At 44.0% G+C, this 10677-nt stretch overlaps 2 pseudogenes; one reads left to right on the forward strand and one right to left on the reverse strand.

Moving 5' to 3' along the window:
- Positions 1–2357: 2357 nt before the first annotated feature.
- LOC116630561 lies at positions 2358–9056 on the forward strand (annotated as a pseudogene).
- Positions 8206–10677, reverse strand: part of LOC116630562 — a 6325-nt pseudogene continuing 3853 nt past the window's right edge.

Here is a 10677-nt window from a genome sequence, read left to right on the forward strand (position 1 = left end):
TCCAGAGAATTAGGCAGACAAGGCTGGACCGGACTTCTCAGCTAGTGGTGAGATGTAGGAAAGTTAAAATGTATCCCTTAGGGGGCTGGCTCCCCCCAGGGAGCATCTCTGTCTGCAGGGTGGACACATTTGGGGACAAATCCACGCTCTAGGCTCCTCTTCCCCTCACTTCGCAAAGCACAGTTCTCATTTTACTCTTCTTTTCCATGTCTTGATGCTTGCTCGTGGTGCCTGGGCTTCCTGATCAGGCCTTTCATCCTATCCTAAGATTGTGATATTTCATTTGGGCTTATAGTTCTTCTGTAAAGTCCTAGAGAGGAGAAAGAATGATACAATGGAAAGAGGATAGGATTTAGATGCAGGCAGAGGTGGATTTGAATCCTGCCTTCACCACTCACTGCCACACCATTGCAAAAATGTGGCATCTTAACCTTCCCGTGCTCCATCTCCCTCATCTCTTAAATGTGGATAATTCTACTGAGCAATACCTGCCTCACTGGGTGGTTGTGGTGCTTCAGTAAGGTATCATACAGAGGGGACCTTACAACAAGTGTAGAAGGTGATTGATACGGGTTAGTTTCCTTTCCTAACAGTGCCTGATGGTTATGTATGTTGAATGAATAAACTTACAATAACAAGGCGGTAAGGGTTGGGAAAGGTAAGCAGATTCAACATAAAGTTATTTTTAAATGAGAGCTGTATTAGATGGGGGAAGAAAAAGTATAATTTCTGGAATTTGGGGACATATTAATTGGAGCAGTGAGTTTGAGATCCAGCCATGGAAGGGGAAGGACAGAGAACTGTCCTGTGTAGTTCTGGGTATCAGGACTAAAGGAATGACAATGACCTTTTTAAAAGCAGGAACTCTCTGAGTTCTGCCTGGGGCTCTTATTACCCTGACCAGACATCATCCCATGTTATTGGCTACATGTTTCTCACTTGGTTAATTCTGACTCTCAGCTGATCCAGTGCTAGTTCTTTGCATACAGCTCTGGCTTTTCTGACTCTGCTTTTTGCCTGATCCCATTACCCACCTTTGAACTCAGTTCCTTTCTTAAGTTGGCTGACCATGGTCTCTCTATCCTTCTCCTTTAAATCCCCCCCTGACTTGGCTGCTGTGGTTCTTAGCTATCCCGTTCCATTCTGATGAACGTATTTCTCCTTTCCCATCCTTGGTCTCCTTTTATTTCTTTCCTCCACCTTTGCACATTGGCACTAGCCTCAATTTAGTGTTGTTCAAGGTATAGATATGAATTACCTGATTCATTTTTAAAAATTCATTTACTCAATATGCATTTTTTGGAAACCGGATATACAAAGACCAAGTCTGTGCCCCAAGGAGCTCTCAGTGTAATCAAGGAGAGAAACAAGGAGCAAATAATGATAGCAGAGTGTGATAAGTGTCGAGATATCCACAAAGTGCAATGGCAGGCATAAAGGACAGAGCACTGCTTAGGGAATAAGAGAAATCTCAATGGATAAGGTGCTGTTTGAGTTGACTTGTCCTAAAAAAGTACTCTGTACCTGGTGGAGAGGGGAATAGAGGAAAGGCATACCAATAGCAGAAATGGGATATGTAAAAATAGAAGCCTGAGAACATTCTGTGCAGCGAAGGGCAAATAGTGTGGGCTTAACATGAGGTATGGGGAAGGAGTGGCAGAGAAGAAAAAGAAGAGAATGTTAACTATGCAGGGTGATGGACATGTTTCATACCTTGATTTTGGTGATCATTTCAAAATGTATACACCTATCGCAACATTAAGTTGTACACCTTCAATATATACAATGTTTATTTGTCAATCATACCTCAGTAAAACTGAACAAAATCCTTTAGAGGAGGCCCATCTCTGAAAGTATAAAGTCTAAACTCAGCATGCATGGCTTACAAGCCCCTTCATCATTCAAGTCGCCTGACTTCACACTCTCCCCCAGTCTCTGGGGGCTCCTAGTTTTTGAAATTTCTCCGGGAGGTGTATTTTTAACTTGGGTGCAGGTATCAGAGGAAAATATATATGCCTCTGCATCTTATCCAATTGAATCTCTAAAATGTCTGGTAAATCCTGTCTGAGAATGACCAGGTGTTTCCACGGACTGGTCACAGCTGAGGCAGAGTGCCAGCCATTGTGGAGAGACAGCAGGGTCCTACCCTGCATCACAGTAAGCATCACAGTAAGCAATCCCCAGAAGTGCCATCATTCAAATTGTCTTGCTTTTTGGTGTGGTATTTAGTTTCAGGAAGTTTCAGAAGTTTTCCACCCAAGATTCTTGGAAGATAAGGATGGGGATGGGGATGATCCCTTTTTGCAAAGAGACTAAAATCGATGACATCCATTTAGAGGAGTTCTAGCTTTATCGCCATGGTTCTCAAACCTGGTAAATCAGCACAATCTCCAGGAAAGATTATTTGTTTGCTGTTGCTTGTCTTTAAGTGCCCCATGCAATGAAGACGAGAAGCCAGATCTGGGAACCGTGACGTGAGCAGTAGTTCTTTACCAGAGTCCATCACAATCACCTGGTGAGCTTTATGAATTTGGCTCCCTCAAGGCAGGGATACTGAAGACATTAAAGTCATAGAGGCAAAATATTAAAAAGAAAAACAGGAGGACAGTTTAATCCCATCCCTTTAGAGATGATCAAACAGCATCGGAGAGGTTGTGACTTACGAGATCACACTCCTAGCTCCTAGGCAATGACCTGCTGGTGCTAGCCTCCTCCCAATTACTCAGGCTACCAACCAAGGTCATTGAACACTTACTTTAGATTGTCTGTTTTCACAATCTCATTACTATGCATAAATTCAAGGTAGAATGCTTGTCGTTATATAGGGACATGCAAAGGCAATTATGACAAGGACTCTGTCTCAAGAGAACTTGGGGAATTTACATGGATATGGTAAAATAATATTCCAAATGCCAGGGAAATTCAAAGGAAAGTATGATTAACGCGGGCCAGAGTGGTAGGGAAAGTTCTGAGAAGCTGAGTCTCGAGCTGCCCCTGGGTGCACAGTGTGGGTGGGTGTGGGAGATTCATTTCCATGAGTGGGGACATGTATGCCACTCCTTAATACCCACATTCCCTTCCTGACACACATACATGCCTGACCGTGGGAAGAGGAGCACTTTGGAAAAGGAGGGGCTGAAGGTGAGCACGAAGCCTTGAGTGAGACACCCGTTCCGGGACGTGTCGAGGTGGTGGAAGTCATTCCTACCTGAACAACCTTCAGTCACCCTTTTGACCCAAATCAACCCCCACCAGAACGTTTCTGCACAACAGGCTTCTCTGACAGATTCACCAAAGCACAAAGAGATCTCGTTCCCATCAGAAGTTTATTTTGGATTTCTAGCTCCTGAAGGAAATGTGAGTGTCCTCTTTTGGCAGAAGCTATAGCACCATCTTGTGGAAATAAATGCTTTAAATCACAAGCCTTTCTGTTCTGGAAATATTAGTCTTCCTTAAAAAAAAAATCAATCTTGCAACTCATTCTTGGCCCTAAACCATTCTTGGAATATACAATTTGTGAGTAACAAGAGGTATCTCCTATATTATCAATCTTTGAAGGCTGCGTTAGCAGCTCTCCGTCAGTGACAGTTTTCTTAAGTTCAGAAGAATGACCCATACTTAGGATCCAATATTCTCCCCGGCTCAGACTTGTTTCTTTTAGGCTGTGTCCTCAGGTTTGGCTTTTAACCATGTCCCAAGCGATCCTGTCTTCTTTAAATTCAGCAAAGCAACTCGAAATCCCCAATGAGAATAATGGAAAGTAGAAGAAACACTGCTCCCATGGCCCTTTTCTGTCTCCTCCAGGAGTTAGGAAGAGGAGGTCCCTTCATCTTTAAAGAGCTATTGCACTATAATGGGGAGCTCAGAGAAGAATTCACAGCTACCAGGAACTTACAGAAGAATCATTTCCTAGAAATTTAATTGGGTCCACTAAAAAAATAATCCCCAGGGGTAGGTTTCATTTCGGATAATACACTCATGGCTCATTGAATAACTGATGAGACTTCTAAATGCGAGTGCTCTACCGTCCAGTGGAGAGGAAACAGTCTTCTCAAATCTTTCTTTGCCTGGGCTTGGTCCGCATCCTAAGTGGAACTTTGTGAAGGTTTGGGACTTCAACAGGTTGTCCTTGACCAGCGTCAGGCTTCATTAGAGTTTAAGGTGGATTTTGCCGAATTAAAAAACTCTGTTTTAACTTTTTTCAAAAGTCCTATTTCAAAAAAAGTCGCACATTGACATGTTGTTCCAAAATTTAAAAGTATAAAAGTTTTCCTTTCACACATGTCCCCCAGCTATCCACTTCCCTTCCGGTCACTCCCATATTGCAGGTTGTTTGTGAAATGCTTGCAAAAACATTCTGTGCTTATAGGAAATACATTACATCCATGATAGCCCACAATATATTTTGAAACCTGGGTTGTGTTTTTTTTTATTTTTTTTTGCTTAAATATATAAAGATTGTTCTATCGTGTCAGTACATAAAGATCTTCCTGGTTTATTTTTCAGCTGTGTAACATCCTAGTGAATGGTTTATTTTTCAGCTGTGTAACATCCTAGTGAATCCTAGTAACATCATTTGATCTAGCCAGTCTCCTATGGAGGTAGTCCCAGTAGTTTGGCAGAAGGAACAATGCTGCAGTGAATAACCTTGGCATCCATTGCTTTGCACACGTGCCAGTCCACCTGTAGGAAATACTCCTGGAAGCCAAATTGCTGGATCAAATGGTATGTGCATCTGTAATCGTGGGAGGCATGGGCAAATCATTCTCCATGGAGGTCACTCAGACCAAATTAAGGCAATGAAGGACATGCCATGCCCTCACTACCTGTTTTTAAAACTTTTTGATCTTTGCAAACCTGATAGATGAAATATGGTATTTCAGATAGTTACCATGATAGTTTTCATAATTTTCTTGTTATGAATCTGATTATATGAACTCAAATTTTTCACGGGGCTGGGTCACCTAATCAATTCTCTTTCTCCAAAGCTATGTGGGAAAACACTGATTTCTTAAAAATTTCGTTTCTTGAATAGGTAAGAATGGCTCAAATTTCTAGCAGCTTTCAAAGTATTCTTTGACGTTCTCTCCCTCCTGCTTGTCCCCAGCATTGGATTTACCATGTGCTAGAGAAGATTAAGCTTCAGAGCCCCTACCAAGGGCCCTTTCTGAGGCTCTCAACTAATTTTGTAGTCATAAGTTAACATTCTTTTTCTTAAAGAAGCTGCCTCAAATTTTATAAGCTTCAGCATGGATATGCTCCTGCTTGTCACCATCATCTTTGTTTCTAGCCTGCTTGTTTTCTTGAGTAGTCCTCCAGAATTATTTTATACACATATAACCACATACAGATATAGGGTGTTTACCCCTCTTCCTATTACCCTGACTTGACTCAATGTATCTTGGGGATTTTTCCATATAAGATATGGAGAACATCCACAATGCTTTTTGTTTGTTAAAAACTGCATGGTATTCCACTGCGTGGAGGTACCAGTCTTTACTTAATCAGCCCCCCTACTGGTGGAACTTAGTGTTTATTGGTTTTGTTTAGTTTTTATTATTTTCTAAGTCTCCTGGCAGTTTTCAGAGACTTAAATGGTAGCTGAAAAATTTGGTGTGGCCACAGTTTTCAGAAGAGGTAAAGATTAAAATAGGTGAAATTGCAGTGGGAGTCCCAGCCTCCCTCCTTCCCCACCCTCTTTAGGTATCTAGGACTCTCTTATCCAAACAGGTCCCCTAGCACCTGTGATTCGCAACCAAGCATGGATATGTGCATCTGCATATGAAGTTTATCTATGATTGTGAAACAAAAGATCTTCTTGCTAAAGAAATTCTGGGTGGGGCACCTGGGTGGCTCAGTCGTTAAGCGTCTGCCTAAGCGTCTGCCTTCGGCTTCAGTCATGGTCCTGGGGTGCTGGGATGGAGCCCTCCATCGGGTTCCCGGCTCCTTGGGAAGCCTGCTTCTCCTTCTGCCACTCCCCCTGCTTGTGTTCCCTCTCTCGCTGTGTCTCTCTCTGTCAAATAAATAAAAATAAAATCTTAAAAAAAATAGAAAAAAGAGACAAGCATAACATTAAAAAAAAAAAAGAAAGAAATTCTGGGTATCTGAAGGCAGTAGGGAGAGGTAATTGTAAGTCCAGGCTGCCTCTAACATTATACTGAATAGGCGCTGGCTTCACAAAAGGGCAAAGAGTCCATGAAGTCATATCACTTTATCAGTAGTGTTACCACAGCCCACAGAAAGAATCCCACTGCACACACACTAACCATTTGTTCTGCTGGATCTGATGCAGAAGGATCCAGCAACCCAGGCATGGAGTGCTGGTTGTCTTCTGCACTCCAGAAGACTTGATCCTTTAGAACTTTGACTTGTAACCAACTTCAGTCATTACTTCCTTCTGCTCTTCAAGTTCGGTGCAAACACCATGGGGATATCATTTTGGATAGCTAGAAATTCAGCCTTTCCATTCTCCCTACCCTCTTAAAGTATCAGCTGCCCAGTCTCCTATGACAGCCTACTTTCTGGGCAGAAAGGATCATAAACCTGTCTAATTTGGGTGCCCCAAATCTAACCCTTTTGCCCAATTATATCTGTTGTTCAGACACTCCTTTGACTCTTCTCTGATACCTTCCTTAGAACTAAACTGTCCTCGATCTCTTTTACAAGGGGGTCAGGTAAAAAATACAGAAAGTAGGGAAGGGGAAAATAAAGATGAGGGAAGATAATTGATGAATTTCTCTGCTATAGGACTAAGAACAATGTTTAGGACTTCTTTTCAGTTTAAAAAAATAATGATAGGTATATTACCTTTTCTGAAGCTCACACTGTCCCCTTGGGACAGACAGGGTGGGCGGTATCTTATCACCATTGTCTAGATGGGGAAGCAAAACAAGGACACAACTGAGTGTGGCGTATCTGAACCTGGGTTTACAGGATTACCCACTATCTTGCAGTGTGATGGTTCCAGTTTGATATTGGCTGAGTCCCTCAGGAGGTGACCGAGGGAGCAGTTGCCCTTTAAAATTCCTGTACTGAAGAAGGACCACGGGGATTTGTCTTGGAGCTTTGGGTTGTATTTCACATAAAATTGAAGATAAAAAATCGACTGTATGTATCAGTGGGAGTGCTGCTTTTGAAGATCTGTGGAGGAGGCTCACATGTCTCTCTTCCGTCTCTCACTATTCTCTAGAGTTTTGCTGTTGTCCTGACGGGAGTCACAGGGCTAGAAACACGGACTCTCTGAGTACTTGTGGGCGAGAGCGGAGATGTTTACCAAACCAGTTTCCTCTTATTCCTGGGTACCTACAGAGACCATATCTCCCAGACTGCCTTGCGTTTTTGTGCGAAGATATTAATGTGGGAACCCAAGGCAGAAGGAAAGTTAGATAAAATTAAATGTCCTTATAATGGGCTGCCCATTGACAAATACTTGAGATAGGCAGATTACAACATTCCTCCAGGATCCTGAGTTTTCTTTGACGTATGAAAGTCCTTTTGGAAATTCCCTTATCTTTACTTCTCCCAACCCCAAAGTATATAATTAATCAGTCGCTCCTCACAATCCTGGGGCAGCAGGCAGCGGGGGCAGCCCTTTCTGCCCACAGGTCCTGTCCCCGCGCTTTCATACAGCCACCTTTTTGCACCAAAGGCGTCTCAAGAATTCCTTCTTGGCCACTGACTCTGGACTTCACCAAACACACCAACATTCCAAAAACTACATCATATATGACCAAGTTTTAACCAATGGGATGTGAGCAAAAATGCCCAGTCCACTTTTGGGTCAGGCTCCACGAGAGCCACCACGCTTCTTCGCCTTCCAATGCCCAGGCCAAGCTTGGGAGCCACAGGGAAATGAGTATGACTTGCTTCCACAAGGCGTAAGGACCTGGGTCGCTTTTCTTTTTCTTTTTTAAAAATTGCAACACTGCTCGTGCGACCCGGAGCAAGCGCTGGGGCGAGACAAGGGCCACCGGCAGGACCAGGCCTGGGGCCGCAGGTCGCCTCGCCTCAGCCCGGCCGCTCCCACCGCGCCGTCTGCCGGCGGGCCTCACACACCCAGCCTCCGCGGCCTCCTTGCTCCGCGGCCTCCCGGCAGGGACCCCCAGCAGGGCCGCCCGGCCGAACGCCCGAAGCACCCCGCTGGGGCCGCGCAGGGTAGCTATCGCGGTGCCTGGTGGCCGGGCTCCGCGGTGGAGGACCAGGTGAATCCAGACCTGACCTCCGGTTGGGCTGGGGCCTGAGCAGCCCTGAATCTGGGGTGCGCTTCGGTCCTGGTATGAGGGCCAGGAGTCGCGCGGCTGCAGGCCCGGAGAAATGGGGGGCAGCGAGGAGAGGGGAGTGAGAGGACCTCGATCTTGCGGAGCCCTCAGGCTCTCCAGCTTCCTCTGGCCCCGATCAAGCCTGACGCTGTTGCTCACCCCCGATTCTGGAGCCTGTTCATCAGCAGATTCTGAGCAACAGGGTCCTTATTGTACGAACGAGAGAACCGCTGTGGAGAAAAGAAGAATGCCGAAGTTTTACCAAGAGCATGAAGGGCGTTTTTGCTATCAGCTGTCAGCGGCTGGTGGAGTTCACGGCCAGAGGGCCAGTCCGAGCCTGCATCCTCGCCCGCATCCTCGCCCGCAAGGATGCCGTCCAGCTCTGGAGGACACTGATGGGACCCACCAGAGTTTCGAGCACGTCACGTGGCCCCAGATTCACTTCGTGGAAGTTTCGGCCTCACTGACACCCGCAACACAACCCATGGCTCTGACGCTGTGGTTTCAGCCGGTAGAGAGACTGCGGCCTTCTTCCCTGACTTCAGTGAACAGCGCTGGTATGAGGAAGAGGAGCCCCAGTGGCGCTGTGGCCCCGTGCGCTACAGTCCGGAGGGAGGCATCCACTGCAGCCGGACCAGGAGGCCCGGAACCAGCCTGATGCAAGCCTGTTGGTCTGTGAAGACTGGTGGCATTGCCCAGCCTTTTCTCGGGGACCTCCTGGGACCAGGGAGGCCTGGGGATCGTGGCGCCATCTCTGCTGGGCACCACACCCACCTGAGGATCTAGCTCCTCACTGCCACCTGCTCTAGAATCTAGTTCTCTATCTCCCTCTTTTCCAAAATGTTCATGGGTGATTCAGAGGAATAATGGCTCCTCTTTTCTCTGACAACTATTCATCTTTTTCAAGGAACTTGCCTAATTGACCTGCCTGAAAAATGCAGTGACTCTCTATAAGCACCATTTGGCCTATCTTCCCCAACAAAAGTCAGTGTTCTACTAAATCCTCAAGGCTAGGAGCACTACTCTAGGTGCTTTCTCTCTCTCCTTAAGTGAAGTAATTAGGTGCCTGGGTGGCTCAGTCGGTTAAGCATCCAACTCTTGATTTCGGCTCAGGTCATGATTAGGTCTTGGGATCGAGCCCCATGTTGAGCTCCATGCTCAGTGCAGAGTCTGCTTGAGATTCTCTCTCTCTTTCTCACTTTGCCCCTCCCCCTGTTCTCTCTCTCTTTCTCTAAAATAAATTTTAAAAAAAATTGCAACACTAACATTTTCTAATAAAATTTTCTAATAATGTAGTATTATTTTCCATAGTACACTTTCCATTTTGAGAGTCATCTTCTTTAACCTTTCAATGTTTATCATTTTGAACATTTTCCTGTGCCTTAATATGCCTGTACACACACACGCACCCACACAAATAACTTTTTCCCTACATGAATGAGAAAGTACTACATCAATATGACTTCCCTCACTCACTTATTTTAGGAGAATCTTCCCTGGACATTAGAGAGAGAAAATTTATTTTAATAGTTGCATAATACTTCATGGTATAGATTTATCATGTTTCATTTAACAGACTCACCATTGAAGAATATTAGCTTATTTGCAACATTTTGCATTGTAAATAATGCTTCAATTTAAAATAAATATACATGTATATATTTTGCACATATATGTGAATATTTCTGCAGGATATGTTCCTAGAAATGGAGTTGTTGCATTAAAAAGAGTACAAACTTCAATTTTTGAAGCTATATTCCCACATTAGCACCAAATCAATTTATATTGCCACCCAAACTATTGCCCACATACTCAGCAGCACTAGAAAATATCAATCTTTTTATTTTTGTCCCATTTGATGGGCAGAAAATGGTATCTCGTGCTTTAAAATTTGTTTCTCTAATTGCTAGAGAGCCTATACATCTCTCACCGTATTCATGAGTGGTTCATTTCTACTGTGCATGGCTCATTTGTCTCTGCTTATATCTATATAATTCTTGCCCAATTAAAAAATTGATGTGTATATTACTATTTTGCTCATTAAATATGTATTGAAAACTCCGTTAGCTCTATTTTTATCTTTTTTAAAAAATGTGTTTTCAGAACATTCATGCTGATTTTCTTGAATGTTACTTAATGATAGACAGAAAAAGATTCTATGAGTCTAGGCTATAGAGAGGCAGTGTGCTTACTGGTTATGGGTGTGGTCTTTGGAGTCAGGCTGACCTGGATTAGAGCCCAGACTGTCACCCACTTGTAATTACAGCAAAGTTGTTACTGTCTCTTTTGCCTTTTTTTTTTCTTTCTTTCTTTTTCTTCCTTCCTTCTTTCTTTCCCTTTCTTTCTTTCCCTTTTTCTTTCTTTCTTTCTTTCTTTCTTTCTTTCTTTCTTTCTTTCTTTCTTTCTTTCTTTCTTTCTT

The sequence above is a fragment of the Phoca vitulina genome, unplaced genomic scaffold (assembly GCF_004348235.1).
Source record: "Phoca vitulina isolate PV1807 unplaced genomic scaffold, GSC_HSeal_1.0 scaffold4, whole genome shotgun sequence".
NCBI classification, from domain to species: Eukaryota; Metazoa; Chordata; class Mammalia; order Carnivora; family Phocidae; genus Phoca; species Phoca vitulina.